General features: G+C 46.9%; 1 pseudogene; it reads left to right on the forward strand.

Moving 5' to 3' along the window:
• The first annotated feature begins 182 nt into the window (after window positions 1–182).
• On the forward strand, window positions 183–10,972 carry LOC129654148 (pregnancy-associated glycoprotein 2-like; annotated as a pseudogene).
• The last annotated feature ends 3,394 nt before the right edge of the window (window positions 10,973–14,366 follow it).

Here is a 14,366-nt window from a genome sequence, read left to right on the forward strand (position 1 = left end):
ATTCCCCAAGGACACTGATGGAGGTAAAGATTTTATCTAGAGGTTTCTATTTTTATCAAATCCATTTGTGGCTTAAAGGGAACTATTAGGGCAGGTCTGAGCATATATAACTAGGAGCTCCTTGTCACCACTACATGCTAAGAACCTGCTCTTTCCTGAGTACTTGGACCCAGGAAAGAAGCATGAAGTGGCTTGGGCTCCTTGGGCTGGTGGCCCTCTCCGAGTGTGTAGTCATGTACATACAGGGACTGTAAGTGGCATCACCTCTCTTTCTGGGTTAGGAGGTAATATGCAATTATTCTTTGACAGTTTTAAAGTTCAACCCTCACTTATTGATAAGTCCTTGCCATGGGTATAATGGGGCTCCAGGGTCTTGAGTAGGCCTGCAGAGTTGCACAATTCTGGGGGTGCAAGTCACAAAATGATTTATGTTTAGATGGCACTCTGGAATTCTTCAGTGCACAACCTATGCAACTGTAAGTGTGGTTCTATGGAATAGCATTTCTCTTTCATTTGCTTCTAGGTCTCCTCTCTCCTCTCTCTCTAATTTTGTGTGTATGTGTCTGTCTTTATCTTGATGTCTCTCATTTATCTCTTCATCTTTTTCAATGTCTCTTTGTGTTCAGAATTCTCTGTGTTGTTTTCTTTCAGTTTTTCAATTTTGATGCTTCCTTGCTTCTTTATCCTCTTAATTTCCCTAATTTGTTCCCCATCTTCTAGCTTCCTCTCTCACCGCTCTCTTCTATTCAACCCTGGAGAAAGAGTGGTGGGGTAATTCTTGTCTGCTTTCCCTCTGACAAGCAGTGTGACCATAGCCAAGTCACAGACTCCCTAAATTTCAAATTTCTCCTCTGTAAAAAAGAGGATATTGATGCCCCTTTTAACTCCCTCTCAAAGCTTAAGAAAGATACAGTGGGATGACCACAGCAAAGGCTTTCATTGTTGAGACTTCCTATATAACACATACATTACATCCATCATGTTACTTAACATGCAAAACATTCTACACTGGGAGTGGGGATTATTACATTCCACCTTTTTATCAAAGGGAAACCGAGACTCCAAATGGTCATATGGCTTACTCATGATTACATGTGATGCCTTTGAACTGTGGTGTTGGAGAAGACTCTTGAGAGTCCCTTGGACTGCAAGGAGATCTGACCAGTCAATCCTAAAGGAAATCAGTCCTGAATATTCATTGGAAGGACTGATGCTGAAGCTGAAGCTCCAATACTTTGGCCACCTGACGGGAAGAACTGACTCATTGGAAAAGACCCTGATCCTGGGAAAGATTGAAGGCAGCAGGAGAAGGGGATGACAGAGGACAAGATGGTTGGATGGCATCACTGACTCAATGGACATGACTTTGAGTAAGCTCCAGGAGTTGGTGATAGACAGGGAAGCCTGGTGTGCTGCAGTCCATGGGGTCGCAAAGAGTTGGACACAACTGAGTGACTGAACTGATGATTACACAGCAGAACCTGTATTCAGATGGAGGTCTCTGACATGGTCTTTGCATGGTATTCTGATAAAAAGATGATACTCATAAAAATGCCTGGAAAATATACAGTGCCATTATAATACCAGGTATGGCAGTCATACTATAACACAGACAGCTGACTGCTGCTTCTTCATTTCCTTTTCTGCATGCTTGGTGGAAGAATCCCTCTAATGAAGATGAAGACCATGTGAGAAACTCTCATGGAAAAAAAAAACTTGCTGAACAATTTCCTGGAGGAACAAGCTTACCACGTGTCCCAGAATTCCTCTCATGACCAGAAATTCTTATCTCACCCCCTGAAGAATTTAATGGATGTGAGTATATTCGGAGGATGGTGCTCCACAGCGCCCCCTGGTGCTCTGGCCTAGCACTGGCGCTTACCTGGAGGTGCCAGGTGGGATGTTGGGGCTGGGGCTCCTGCAGGAGGCAGAAACGGTGGGGAACAAGGACCCCATTCCCAGAGGAGAAGGCACTCTCATCCTCTACTCTTGGGCTGTGTTGGCTGGGCCCAGGATTATTAGCTAGCTGGTGAACACCCATTTCTGTGCCAAAGATAGTAGTTTGAGGGAGATTGTTCTTTCTGAAAGAAGTGAGCTATTGAGTTACAGATTAAGGGTGAACTATAACCGATCAAAAGATAAAGCCAACTGTACATCAAGTGTGAAACCCCAGGCAGAGAAAGTTTATCCTCTGAAGATCCAGGAATGATAATAGTAAATGAGGACATAATAATCTGACACTATATTCATAGTTATTGACTTTAGAAAAAGTCTTACCTCTTCTTCACGAATGCACAGGCCACCCTTAGATAGAGGCAAAGAGTAAATACATGTCAAATGGAAGGGCCACCTGTGTGGTGTATATGGGACGTGGTCTGAGTTTAGAGGGAGTGGCCTGGGGATGACCTGGGAGGACCACATGGAGAAGGAGGCACTCAGACTGGGGCTTGAAGAAGAGGCTGCAGAGTTTTTCAAATGAAGTCACTGGACTTCCCTGTGGGTCCAGTAGTTATGACTCCGGGCTTCCAGTGCAGGAGGTGCTGCTTCAATACCTGGTCGTGAAGCTAATATCCCACATGCTGCAGAGCACAGGGGGGAAAAGAAAAGATCAAATGCAGACACCCTTGTGGGCAAAGCCTGTTAGATGCATAGCATTTGGAAGATGATCTCAGGACACATGTGACACCCAGAGGGAGACAACAGTGTGGGAATTGAGGGGAGCCAGATCTGCACTGACCCACCCTCTTTGGCTCCCATAGCTAGCCTATTTTGGTAACATCACCATTGGAACACCCCCTAAGGAGTTCTGGGTCCTCTTTGAAACTGGCTCATCTAAACTGTGGGTGCCTTAACTGTTCCAGTCCTGCCTGTTGTGAGTACCCACCCCTCACCCCATCTTGTACTCACCTTCCCACCCCCTTCTCTACCCTTGGCAACTGACAGACACTCATCTCTTGGGTCTGCAGATACACATATTACCTTCAACCCTCAAGAGTCCTCCACCTTCTGGTATACAAACAAGTCCTTCAACATCATCTACGGATCTGGGAGGATGAGCTCAGATCTTGGCTATGACACCGTTCGGGTAACATGGCAACAGAAGCTGAGTCAGGACTGGCTTGGGAACTACCACTGCTTACACCTCAGGACCCTGTTCCTAGGGAGACAGCACCCTTGCTGACACACAAATTCCCAGAGTGACTAACTCAGAGAGGGGCTTGGAGTGTGGACTTGCAGCTCCTTTGCCCATGAGAAGCTCAAGGTTCATTTTGTTGGGAGCAGGGAGAGATGAGGAAAAAGCACCCACTTTCATATTTTCAGACTGAGCTGGGCACTTTCTTGCAAATAACTGGTTTAATCCTGCAACAACCTCATGCAGCAGGTACTATGATTAGCTCCATGATACAGATTAGGGAACTGAAGTGCAGAGAGCAAGGGCCTGGCCAAGGTCACACATCTGGTAAGTAGTAGAGCTGGTCTGGCCAGTTATGACTCAAGCTAGTGTGGGGTGTTTGGGGAGAGGACAAAAGTGATCTGGGTCCTCTGGGGGAAGTCTGGGGCTTCAGGTACCCAGCCTGGGAAAGCAGAGGTCACAGATGTAGGAGGGGCCTGATAAATGGTTTCTCACTCTGTTGGGCTTTTGAGAATCTAATAAAAGCTATGACCTGCTTCCTCCAAAGTACCTGAGTATTCCACCCCCCACCACACACACACACACACACACACACACACACACACACACACAAATAGACATCCCCAAGTGCATGTTTCCCAGGCAGAGTTTTTATAAGAACCCTTCCAGTGACATTGTATAATGGACTTCTGTCTTCTGGGCAGATGCAGAATCCACAATGCACCTCAATGAATTCTGTCCATTTCTGTCATCAGATCATAGTGATGCCAAAGAGAAGGCTACCCTGCACTCTATGCATTTTTTCCACAAGGGGGAACCGCTTGGTCCTGAGTCTTGATTGACCCATATGTACAGAAGGCATGAGGTCAACTTGACTCATTCAGATGATGTTTGCCAGAGGAGCAGCTGCTGTTAAATACACAGCCCCACACAAATGGAACCTGAATTCTTGTCGCAGCTTGGTCTCACCATCTGAGATTAAGTGAGGCCAAGGCCAGGTCTCAGCTATTCTCTGTGGTTCTAATGCTATTGGCATACCAACTTGTCTCAGCCCCACTTCCCAAACCATGATGTTGGAACACTCTCCTCTTCCACAGATTGGCAACCTTGTTAGCACTGCCCAGCCGTTTGGCCTGAGCCTGGAGGAGTTCAGGTTCAGTCATGTGCGCTTTGATGGCATCCTGGGCTTGAGATACCCCAGCTTCTCCACCCCAGAGATAACCCCCATCTTTGACAACCTGAAGGAACAAGGTGTCATTTCTGAGCCTGTCTTTGCCTTCTACTTGAGCACATAAGTCTGAGCTGGACAAGCTCTCTCTTCAAATTAGCTGTAAGATGCTTGCAGTTGTGTGAAAAATTATAGACCACTTTTTTCCTGACAGATAGTCTAGCCCATGGAAACTGTGACCCCAAGGTCACATCTGGCCCCACCACTGGTTTTTGTAAATAAAACTTTATTGAAACACAACTGTGCTTGTGGGCTCAAGGGCAGCAGCTTGGTCCATGGGGATGGAGGGAAGAGAGAGCAATGATAGATGTCAGGAAATGGGTTGGAGGAAAAGGGAATAGGATTTTCTGAGGGACTTGATATGGAAGAAAAGAGAGGGATGGCGGGAATGTTTCCTTCCTTGCTAACATTTCACTGGGAGCCCAGGATGAGCTACACAGTTTGCAGGAGCCAGTGCAAAATGAAACTGTTGGACCACTTGTTCAACAAGTATTAGGAATTTAAAGACAGGGTGACAGAGGTGAGGGGCCTGCTGAAAATGGGGCCTCATGGATGGTGCAGGTCACACATCAGTGAAGCTGACCCTGGGTGCCCCTGAATCCATGCCCTTGGTGACTTCAGGACTTGGCTTTTCTGAAAAATGACAATTTAGGTAAGGAAAATGCCAGACCCCTCCAGCATGGTGTACCCTGAGGGGATCTGGGAGCACTCAGGTCACTGGAGGGGACCAGGCTCTCTTTAGAAGCCCAGTCAGTTTGCCCAGCTTTGAACCTCTTCTGTGCCACTCATTGGTTGGTGACCAACTTTGGTTGGGTTCTCAATCCTTCTGAACCTCAATTTTCTGCATCTATAAAATGGGGACTCTAGTAGTGCCTCTGATGGGTGGACAAGCCCAGCCCTCACACAGTGCCTGGCAATTTCTCTCCTCCAGAGAGCCCCTCTCTTCCTTTTTACGACAGCCAGAAGGAGAGTGGTAGCGTGGTGATGATTGATGGAGTGGACCATGCCGACTACAATGGAGAGCTCAACTGGGTACCAGTGACCAAAGCTGGGTACTGGCAGATAGCCAGGGACAGGCAAGCCTCTCCCTCTGAGGGTCACCCCAAGTGATGCTCTCACACGTGTGCATGGACACATGCTGACATAAACATGCTCTCAGACACTCTGTCAAACACCCAAACATACACTGCACCCCACAGACACATATACAAGCACACAGAGAGATACAGATGCACACACACAGAGACATACATACAAACACACAGAGACACACAGATGCACACACAAGCACAGATACAAACATGCACAAGCAGACAGATACACACACAGACACACATACAGATACACACACACAAACACACACACAGACATATACAAACACACACACAAACACACAGAGACACACAGATGCACACACAGGCACAGATACAAACACATACAAGCAGACAGATACAAACACACACAGACACACACACAGACACACATACACAGACACACACACAGATACACTCACACAGATACACACACACAAACACACATGCAGACAGATACTAATACACACACAAACACAGATACACACACAGACATACAAACACACACACAAACACACAGAGACACACAGATGCACACACAAGCAGACAGATACACACACACAGACACACACACAGACACACACACACAGATACACACACAGACACACATACACAGACACACACAGATACACACACACAGACATATACAAACACACACACAAACACACAGAGACACACAGATGCACACACAGGCACAGATACAAACACACACAAGCAGACAGATACACACACACAGATACACACACACAAACACACACACAGATGTATACAAACATACACACAAACACACAGATGCACACACATGCACAGATACAAACACACACAAGCAGACAGATACACACACACACAGACACATGCACAGAGACACAAACATACAGATACACACACACAAACACAGATACACACATAGACATATATAAACACACACACAAACACACAGAGACACACAGATGCACACACACGTACAGATACAAACACACACAAGCAGACAGATACATACACACACAGACACACGCACACAGACACACAAATACAGATACACACACAGATATATACACATAGAAACACACACACAGACAGATACAAACATACACACAAACACAGATACACACACAGACACACAAACACACACACAAACACACAGAGACACACAGATGCACACACAAGCACAGATATAAACACACACAAGCAGACAGACAGACACACACACAGATACACACACAGATACAAACACACACACAAACACAGATACACACACAGACATACGCAAACACACACACAAACACAGATACACACAGATACAAACACACAGAGACACACAGATGCACACATAGGCACAGATATAAACACACACAAGCAGACAGATACATACACACACAGACATATACAAACACACACAAAAACACAGATACACACACAGACACACAAACACAGACACAAACACACAGAGACACACAGATGCACACATAGGCACAGATATAAACACATACAAGCAGATACATACACACACAGATATATACAAACACACACACAAACACAGACACACACAGACACACACACAGACATACACACACATAGACACACACACAGACACACAGACACAGACACACACATACACACACACAGACACACAGACACAGATACACACAGACACACACTCAGACACACACACACAGACATACACACATAGACACATACACACACAGATGCACACACACAAACATAGACACACACACAGACACACACATAGGCACAGATATAAACACACACAAGCAGACAGACACACACACAGACACACACACAGACACACACACACACACACAAACATACACATAAACACAGACACACACCCATGGGTTCATAACCACCACAGCCTCCTGCAGAGACTTCTCACTAGGTCCTGAGATGATCCAGAGAGGACTGGGCAGCCTGGGGAGGGCTGCACTCACTGTGCTGTGAGGCAGGGAGCGTGGCTTGAGTGAACAGAGGATCACAAGAGTTTCATCATAGGGTTGTGATAAGATGACCAACTGTCCAGGGTTACCGGGACCAAGCGAGTTCTCAGCACATAGAACAGGCAGTTAAAAAAAACAAAGTCCTGAAAAAAATGGGGAAAACTGATCTCCTTTGAGAGAAGTTAGTCAGTTGGAGTTAGTCAGTTAGTCACCAGTGGAGAGAGGTTGACTGCAGTCTTGAGACCTGAGAGCAACTCATAAAAAGAGTATCCCATGTAACCGTAGCTCCCCACCCCACATACTGGGCACACAGTGGGGCAAGGGCTGTGACTTAGAGAATCAGGAAGCTGGGTTCCAGAAGCAGCTCAGAACAAGGGGCAATAATTGAGGAGATTCTATGTGATACTCTCAGAGAAAAACTGAGCTGTCCTTTGGAGGTCCTCTGGGCTAGCTTGGGCATCCCCTGGCCAGGGCCTCAGTGTCTGAGCCTGGTGAGGAGCCAGTGCTGGGAGACAATCTCTCCCAGGGAGCCTGTGTCTCCACCACCACTCTAAGTATCTGTTGCCCCAGGGAACCTCCATTTTCACTATGTTGGTTGACCCATCATTGGTCAGAAACCAAATACAGGTCTCTGGGTGTTCATCATTCATTTTTTCAATTATTCATTCATTCCTTCAACAAACATTGTGCATCCACTGTGTGCCAGGCACTTTAGTGAGGCAATGAGAATAAAACTTGCCCTAACATCTAGTAAGGCATATGTACATGAAATGACTCACACACATAGTGAATTACCACTTTGGTGCATGCTAGACATGAGGAAGAGTCTAGAGAGAGTGACCAAGACAGGCGACTAATCCACTCCAGGGGAAAGACTTCCCCAAAAATGTGGAAATTAAGCTGGAACCTGGAAAACGAGGAGAAATTAGCTAGACAAAGGGGATGGTGGTCTTCTAAGAAGGGTGACAAGAACCTGTCAAGGCCCTGAGGAGTGAAAGGGCCTGGTGGTTTCAAATACTGCATTCAAGGATGTCAAAGAAGGTGACATGACCAGAGCAAAGGAAAACAGAGTCAGGGCAAGAGCTGAAGCCCTGACTGTTCAGGAGACTTTCAGGGAGGGGACAGTCGTGGGGGAGACTCAGTAACCCTGGTGCACGCTTTGTCCCCCTGTTTCCCAGCATCTCCGTGAATGGGATGGTGATTGGTTGTTCAGGTGGATGTCAGGCCCTTGTGGACACCGGGACCTCTTTTCTGATTGGCCCAAGTAGAGTGGTTACCAACATCCAGAAACTCACTGATGCTATTGCCTCCAAGGATCGCGAGGTGAAGGGTCATGCCACAGGGTCACTCCTGGTCTCCTTGCATACCAAGGATCAGCAGGACCAAACTCCCACCTCCCTCTTTCTCTTACAGCATGTGGTTTCATGTCAGAGCACTGGGGCCCTGCCTCCTTTCATCTTCACGATCAATGGCACTGACTACCCTGTGCCGCCTCAAGTCTATATTCGGCAGGCGAGGAGCCAATCCTGTGGGCTAGCTCTCAAATCTGGGACTTGCAGGAACCCTCTTTGGGCTGCTGCTGGGAGGAGGGCGCCCTCTGCAGGCAAAGTCACACCATTGCAGATGTTGCTGAACCCCTGTGGCTGGGCCAGTGCCTCTTGCAAAACCAACCACGTGAGAGTAAAGGACAGTCTGGCACATCTATCCTCTGGAAAGAAATGTGCAGACACCATCCCGGGCTGGCATGATACCTGGCATAAGGAGAAAGGAACGCTAAGGTCCTCTGCCCTCAAAAGGCTTCAGTTCAACCAAAGCCTTCAAATGGATAAACTTGGAAAATCAGCTCTAGCAATCTGTGAAATAGGCCATGTGACAAAGAGAATGGCTGGGGACAGTCCCAATGTGCTGTCCCACCATGGGGGTTGACAGCTCCTTTCCCTTCTCACAGTTGTCCTGGTTTGGATGTTAACCTACCTGGTTACCCCAGTCCTCGGCTACAACTTCTCCTTGCTAAGCCCCAGTCCCCGCCTCTGAGAGTTGGGGTACCAGCCCCTCTGAGAGTTGGGGTACCCGACCCCTCTGTGGGGAGGTTGGATGCTAAGGTGAATAAATGGTGCACAGTGGCTGCACAGCCCTGGCGCAGGGTGGAGGCTTCATGTCAGCTCCCTAGGGGAGTTCAGGGCAGGCTGGTGGGCTCAAAGAAGGCTTTGGGGAAAAGAGGAAATTTCAGTAATTCTAAACCCCTAGCCTCATGGAGGCATAAGGAAGCTTGCTTGTGTTGAGGCAACGCTATACTGGATTCCACGCACATGGTACCCCCCTGGTGTTGTGTAAAGGGGTGCTGGGAGCCACATTAGGGGTGATGAGGTCTACAGATGAGGGGGGCATCAGGGTAAGTCACCGAACTCAACCTGGAGTGCCATGGAGGGTAAGAGTATGTCCAGGAAGGCTTCCTGAGTGCAGTATAAAGAACAAGTTGTGGGCCTTGCTATATTTAAGATGGATAAACAACAATGACCTACTGTGTAGCCCTGGAACTCTGCTCAATGTTATGTGGCAGCCTGGATGGGGAACCTTAGGGGAGAAGGTCTACATGTATATGTATGGCTGATTCCTTGTACTGTCCACCTGAAGCTCACGATATTGCTATTTGGCTATAAAATAACAATATAAAATCAAATTTTATTTCCTCATCACCTGAGGAAGTGGGGTATACCCAAGAACAAGAAGGGCCAAGACATGTGGTTGTCATGAGGCAGGGGGATACGGGAAAGGAGGATTGGGAGTTTGGGCTTATTAAATTAAACCTCATATAGAGGATGGATAAACAACAAAGTATTAAAATAAAAAATGTTTAAGAAGAGAACAGTTTGTGGTGAAGAGAGAGAAAACAGGCATTCTCTGCAGAGTAAACTGTGAGTGGAGGTGAGAAGGGAAGAAACAGCAGAGCGTGAGGGGAGCTACAGGACACTCTTGGTCTTTTAAAAAAATGATTGAAGTATTGTTGATTTTTTAGTGCTGCATTAAGTTCTGCTGCAAAGCAAAGTGACTCGGTTATACATATACAAATATATATATATATATATTTCATATTGTTTTCCATTGCAATTTATCACAGGATATTGCATATAGTTCCCACTGTTATACAGTAATACTTTGTTGTTTATCCATCCTCTATATTAGTTTTTATTTAATAATCCCAAACTCCCAATCCTCCTTTCCCATACCCACCTGCCTCATGGCAACCACATGTCTTGGCTTCTTGCTCTTCGCTGTACCCCACTTCCTCAGGTGCTGAGAGAACCACTTGATTCTTACCAAAGGAGGGAAATGAAACCAAGAAGTATGCCGGGTCTGGATATCCATAGGGGTGGCAGGTAGTGGCCCAGGGTGATTGATGTGTGTTTCTGTCTCTCCAGAGTTCTCAGAATGTCTGTATTAGCAGCATTCGAGGGGGCACAGAGGGCTTGCATCCCACAGAGACTTGGATCCTGGGTGACATCTTCCTGAGGTTGTATTTCTTGGTTTGTGAAACAACAGGGTTGGCCTGGCTCCTGCAGTGTAAATGCTGTGGCTGCTCAGGAATCAGTCAGGCCCACTCCAAACACACATTCTCTCAACTCAGTGCACACCTGTCAGGGATGCTGGTAAACTGTGTTTGAAGCTCTGCAAGCCCTATTCTCAGTAAAGAATAAAGGATTCATCTCAATGATGCTGATATGAATGGGTGCCTCTCTTTGGGTAGCAGAGGTGGATCGTATCTGGGCAGGACCTAGAATCAAGTCTGAACTACTAGTGAGAGGAGCCCAACTCCAACTGACTTCAAGGAAAGGGGAGACTTATTGGAAGGATACTGGGGATCCGGGATCTGGGACACAGGAACCAGAGCAGATCCAAAGATCTCAGGGGCTGGACCCAAGAAATCAGAGGCCATCAGCTCACAGTTTGACACCCTCACTCTTTCTCTTCTCTCTTTGATTGTCTTAGCTTGACAACTTTCTTCCCTCAGGCTTCTACACCTACTGAAGGACTCTGTAGCTGCCTGCCCCAGGACTTTATATCTCTAAAGCATCTAGTCAGTATGGAAAGAAACTCAGAAGGCATCAGAGCTCCAGGGAGGGATCTGATTGACCCAACTCAGATCTTGAGTCCAGTTCTGGACCAATCGTATTGGTCGGGGCATGGAGTCCTATAATTGGCCCTAGCATGGTCATGTGCCTCTGACCCTGCACCAAATGTGATTGACAGTTTACTCCAGAATCACATGACTAGAGATAGAGAGGCAGCCACAAAGGAAGTGTCAGGGGGAGGTTCTAGACCATGGAAGAGTTTATGGTTGCCCCGCCAACTCCACCACCTCCTCATTCAGAGAGATGGTAAGGGGTAATAAAATTATACTGTATTCTTGCCATTCTGGAGGAACGTTGGCAGTGGCCTTATGCTACAGGGAGATCTGGGTAAGGCCCTTTACATTGAGATGGTTCCCTTCTGTTTCTCCACCCCAGTCACCAGCTCTCTTCCACCCACACCTGCTTTGTGCTTTCCAGTACCACTTTGCAAGTGCAGCCCCGTGTGGATTCCTGAGCCATTCCCCTCCTCCAGGGTCCAGCAAGCTCCTTCCTTTGACCTCCAGTGATGCTGGGGAGGATGCCATTCATGTAAATGGGGAAATCCAGGGTGCACAGAGCCCTCAGCCTCTCTGAGCTTCCTTCACGGGCAGAGCCACAAACCATTTGGTTCAAGCTGCCATGGTTTGCTAGTTTTGGAGTAGAAGTATCACTTTTTCCCATTTGGAGACCCTAGGCAGAGGCCCAGGATGGGGACAGCAGGGTCAGAGTCAGATCCAGAATAGAGAAGGAGCAGGAAAGAATAAATAAGGTGGAAAACTCAGTCATCTTTTCTTTCAGTACAAATTTACTAAGCACCTACTATGTGCTAGGTGCTGTGGTGGACCCCAGGGATAGAGAGCTGGGCTAGGAACTCACCTCCAAGTCATGGAGACAGACAAAGAGACAACTCCCAACTTGGAGGGCCAGATGGAGAAAATGACAATAGTGTAGATGGGAGGCCAGAGGAGTAAAGGGCTTCCTCTTGAGGGAGACAAGGAAAGGCTGGCATAGGGCGAGGGGATGGGTATTGACTTTAGGCTTGTCACCCCGATCTTGAAACACACCCCTAAACCCTGCAGTTACTATCTGTGTGCAGCTTGGCCATATGTCCTGGGTACATGTGCCTGGCCACTTTGGGAATGCCCTGGATTATGATCGACATGCAGGGAGTGAAAGAGGTCCAGTTGCAGAGCTGATAAACAAGGAAAAGGTGAGAGCAGAATCAATTATTTTTCTTTAACAGTAAATATCATGAACCAGGCTTAATGGAGAGGCAAGTGAACAGTTTGTCGAACTCATTCTCCAAGTTTTCTCCATGGAACCATAAACAATGGTGCTGTTGGTGAGAAACCACCAATAAGAGCAAGAATAACAGCTCTGGTTAATTACAGATGCTAACTCACTGTCTCCCCATGAGCCCTGGGAAGGCATGACCCCCATTGCACAGAGGAAAGATATCTCCTATCTTCTGGCTCCAACGCTTGTGACAGATATGTAGCCACCCTCAAGAAATGCACTTTAATTAAATGAATGGATGAGTTAGTAGATGCTTCCACTTGAACACTCTCCTGCATCCATGTCAGGAGACATGCATGGTCTCAGCATGGCTACCACCATATCACCTGGAAAAATCACCCTAGATCAGCCTAAGCCCAGGACTGGAGCTGGTGCCTGTTAATATACTCCTTACTCTTGAGGCTCTATATGTGTAGCCTGTGCCACCAACATGAGGATAAATCTGATCTTTAAAGCCACAGTCTTACTCCACCTTCCTTCCACTTTTATCCATTCCAAATTGTAGATCAAAGATTTATAGCCTTCAGTGATAGAAAAGGTAGGAAAAACAGAAAAGAGGAAGATCTTGAACCCTTCTTGTAAGAGTGCAAATTAGTACAGTCTTGGGTGATGATTTGTCCTAAATATAATTACAGCTTTTGTCCCAGGAATTTTGCTTGTAAGATTTACGTAAATCTATGACTAAAAGCACCCATAAACATAAAGACATAAACATAAAGAAGCAAGGATGAAGTCCTCAGAGTCTCTAACAAAAGTGAAAATCCGAGACATCCCAAAGTCCATTCAACATAAAGTGTCCACAGCATAGAGAGGCCACCATGCAACCACCTGCCTGAAAATAGTATTCAATGTTAAGAGAAATCCTTCCAGTAGGAAATTGAGAGAAAAGAACAGAATATAAAACAGCATGATCCCAGGCTTGCAGAGCACGTGGAAGACAGTGCAGCATCCTCACCAGGCATATACATCCTGGATTTTCTGCCTTGATTCAGATCCCAGGACAGAAGTCAGAGGGTCAGGCACAGGTGACAGCAAGGCCACCATGGGAGCCACTGCAGACCCATGGGGCCCGAGACAGGGTGGAGAGGGCTGGGAAGTGGGGAGGCATCCACAGGTACAGAGACAACAGCTCTTTGATACCTCCCACTCTGAGGGGATCAGACTGGGCCTGAGACAGAAAAGGAACAGGTGTTGATCTATGTTCCCTCCACAGAGACAATGTATCACTGTTTCCTCACCTAGGATCTAGTGGAAGATAACCGGAACCCTAACTGAACCAGCACTTCTGTTTTCTTGGCTCTAGGAGGAGCTAAAGCACTGGCTCTGATTACTCCCCTCCTCACCCTTACCAGCCATCCTTTCCTTGCCACTACTTCAAGCCTGAAATCACACAGCAAAGAGAGTTGTAAAGGCCTTTGGTTTCTTGTCAGTTTACTTTATCTCCTAGGGTAACACAACAAGCTGTTACCATGACAACCTGCACAGTTCAATCTCTCCATATTACAGGGGACTAAAAGATCTTCATGACCAAGATAATCACGATGGTGTGATCAC

Source organism: Bubalus kerabau, chromosome 5 (assembly GCF_029407905.1).
Source record: "Bubalus kerabau isolate K-KA32 ecotype Philippines breed swamp buffalo chromosome 5, PCC_UOA_SB_1v2, whole genome shotgun sequence".
In the NCBI taxonomy this organism is placed as follows: domain Eukaryota; kingdom Metazoa; phylum Chordata; class Mammalia; order Artiodactyla; family Bovidae; genus Bubalus; species Bubalus kerabau.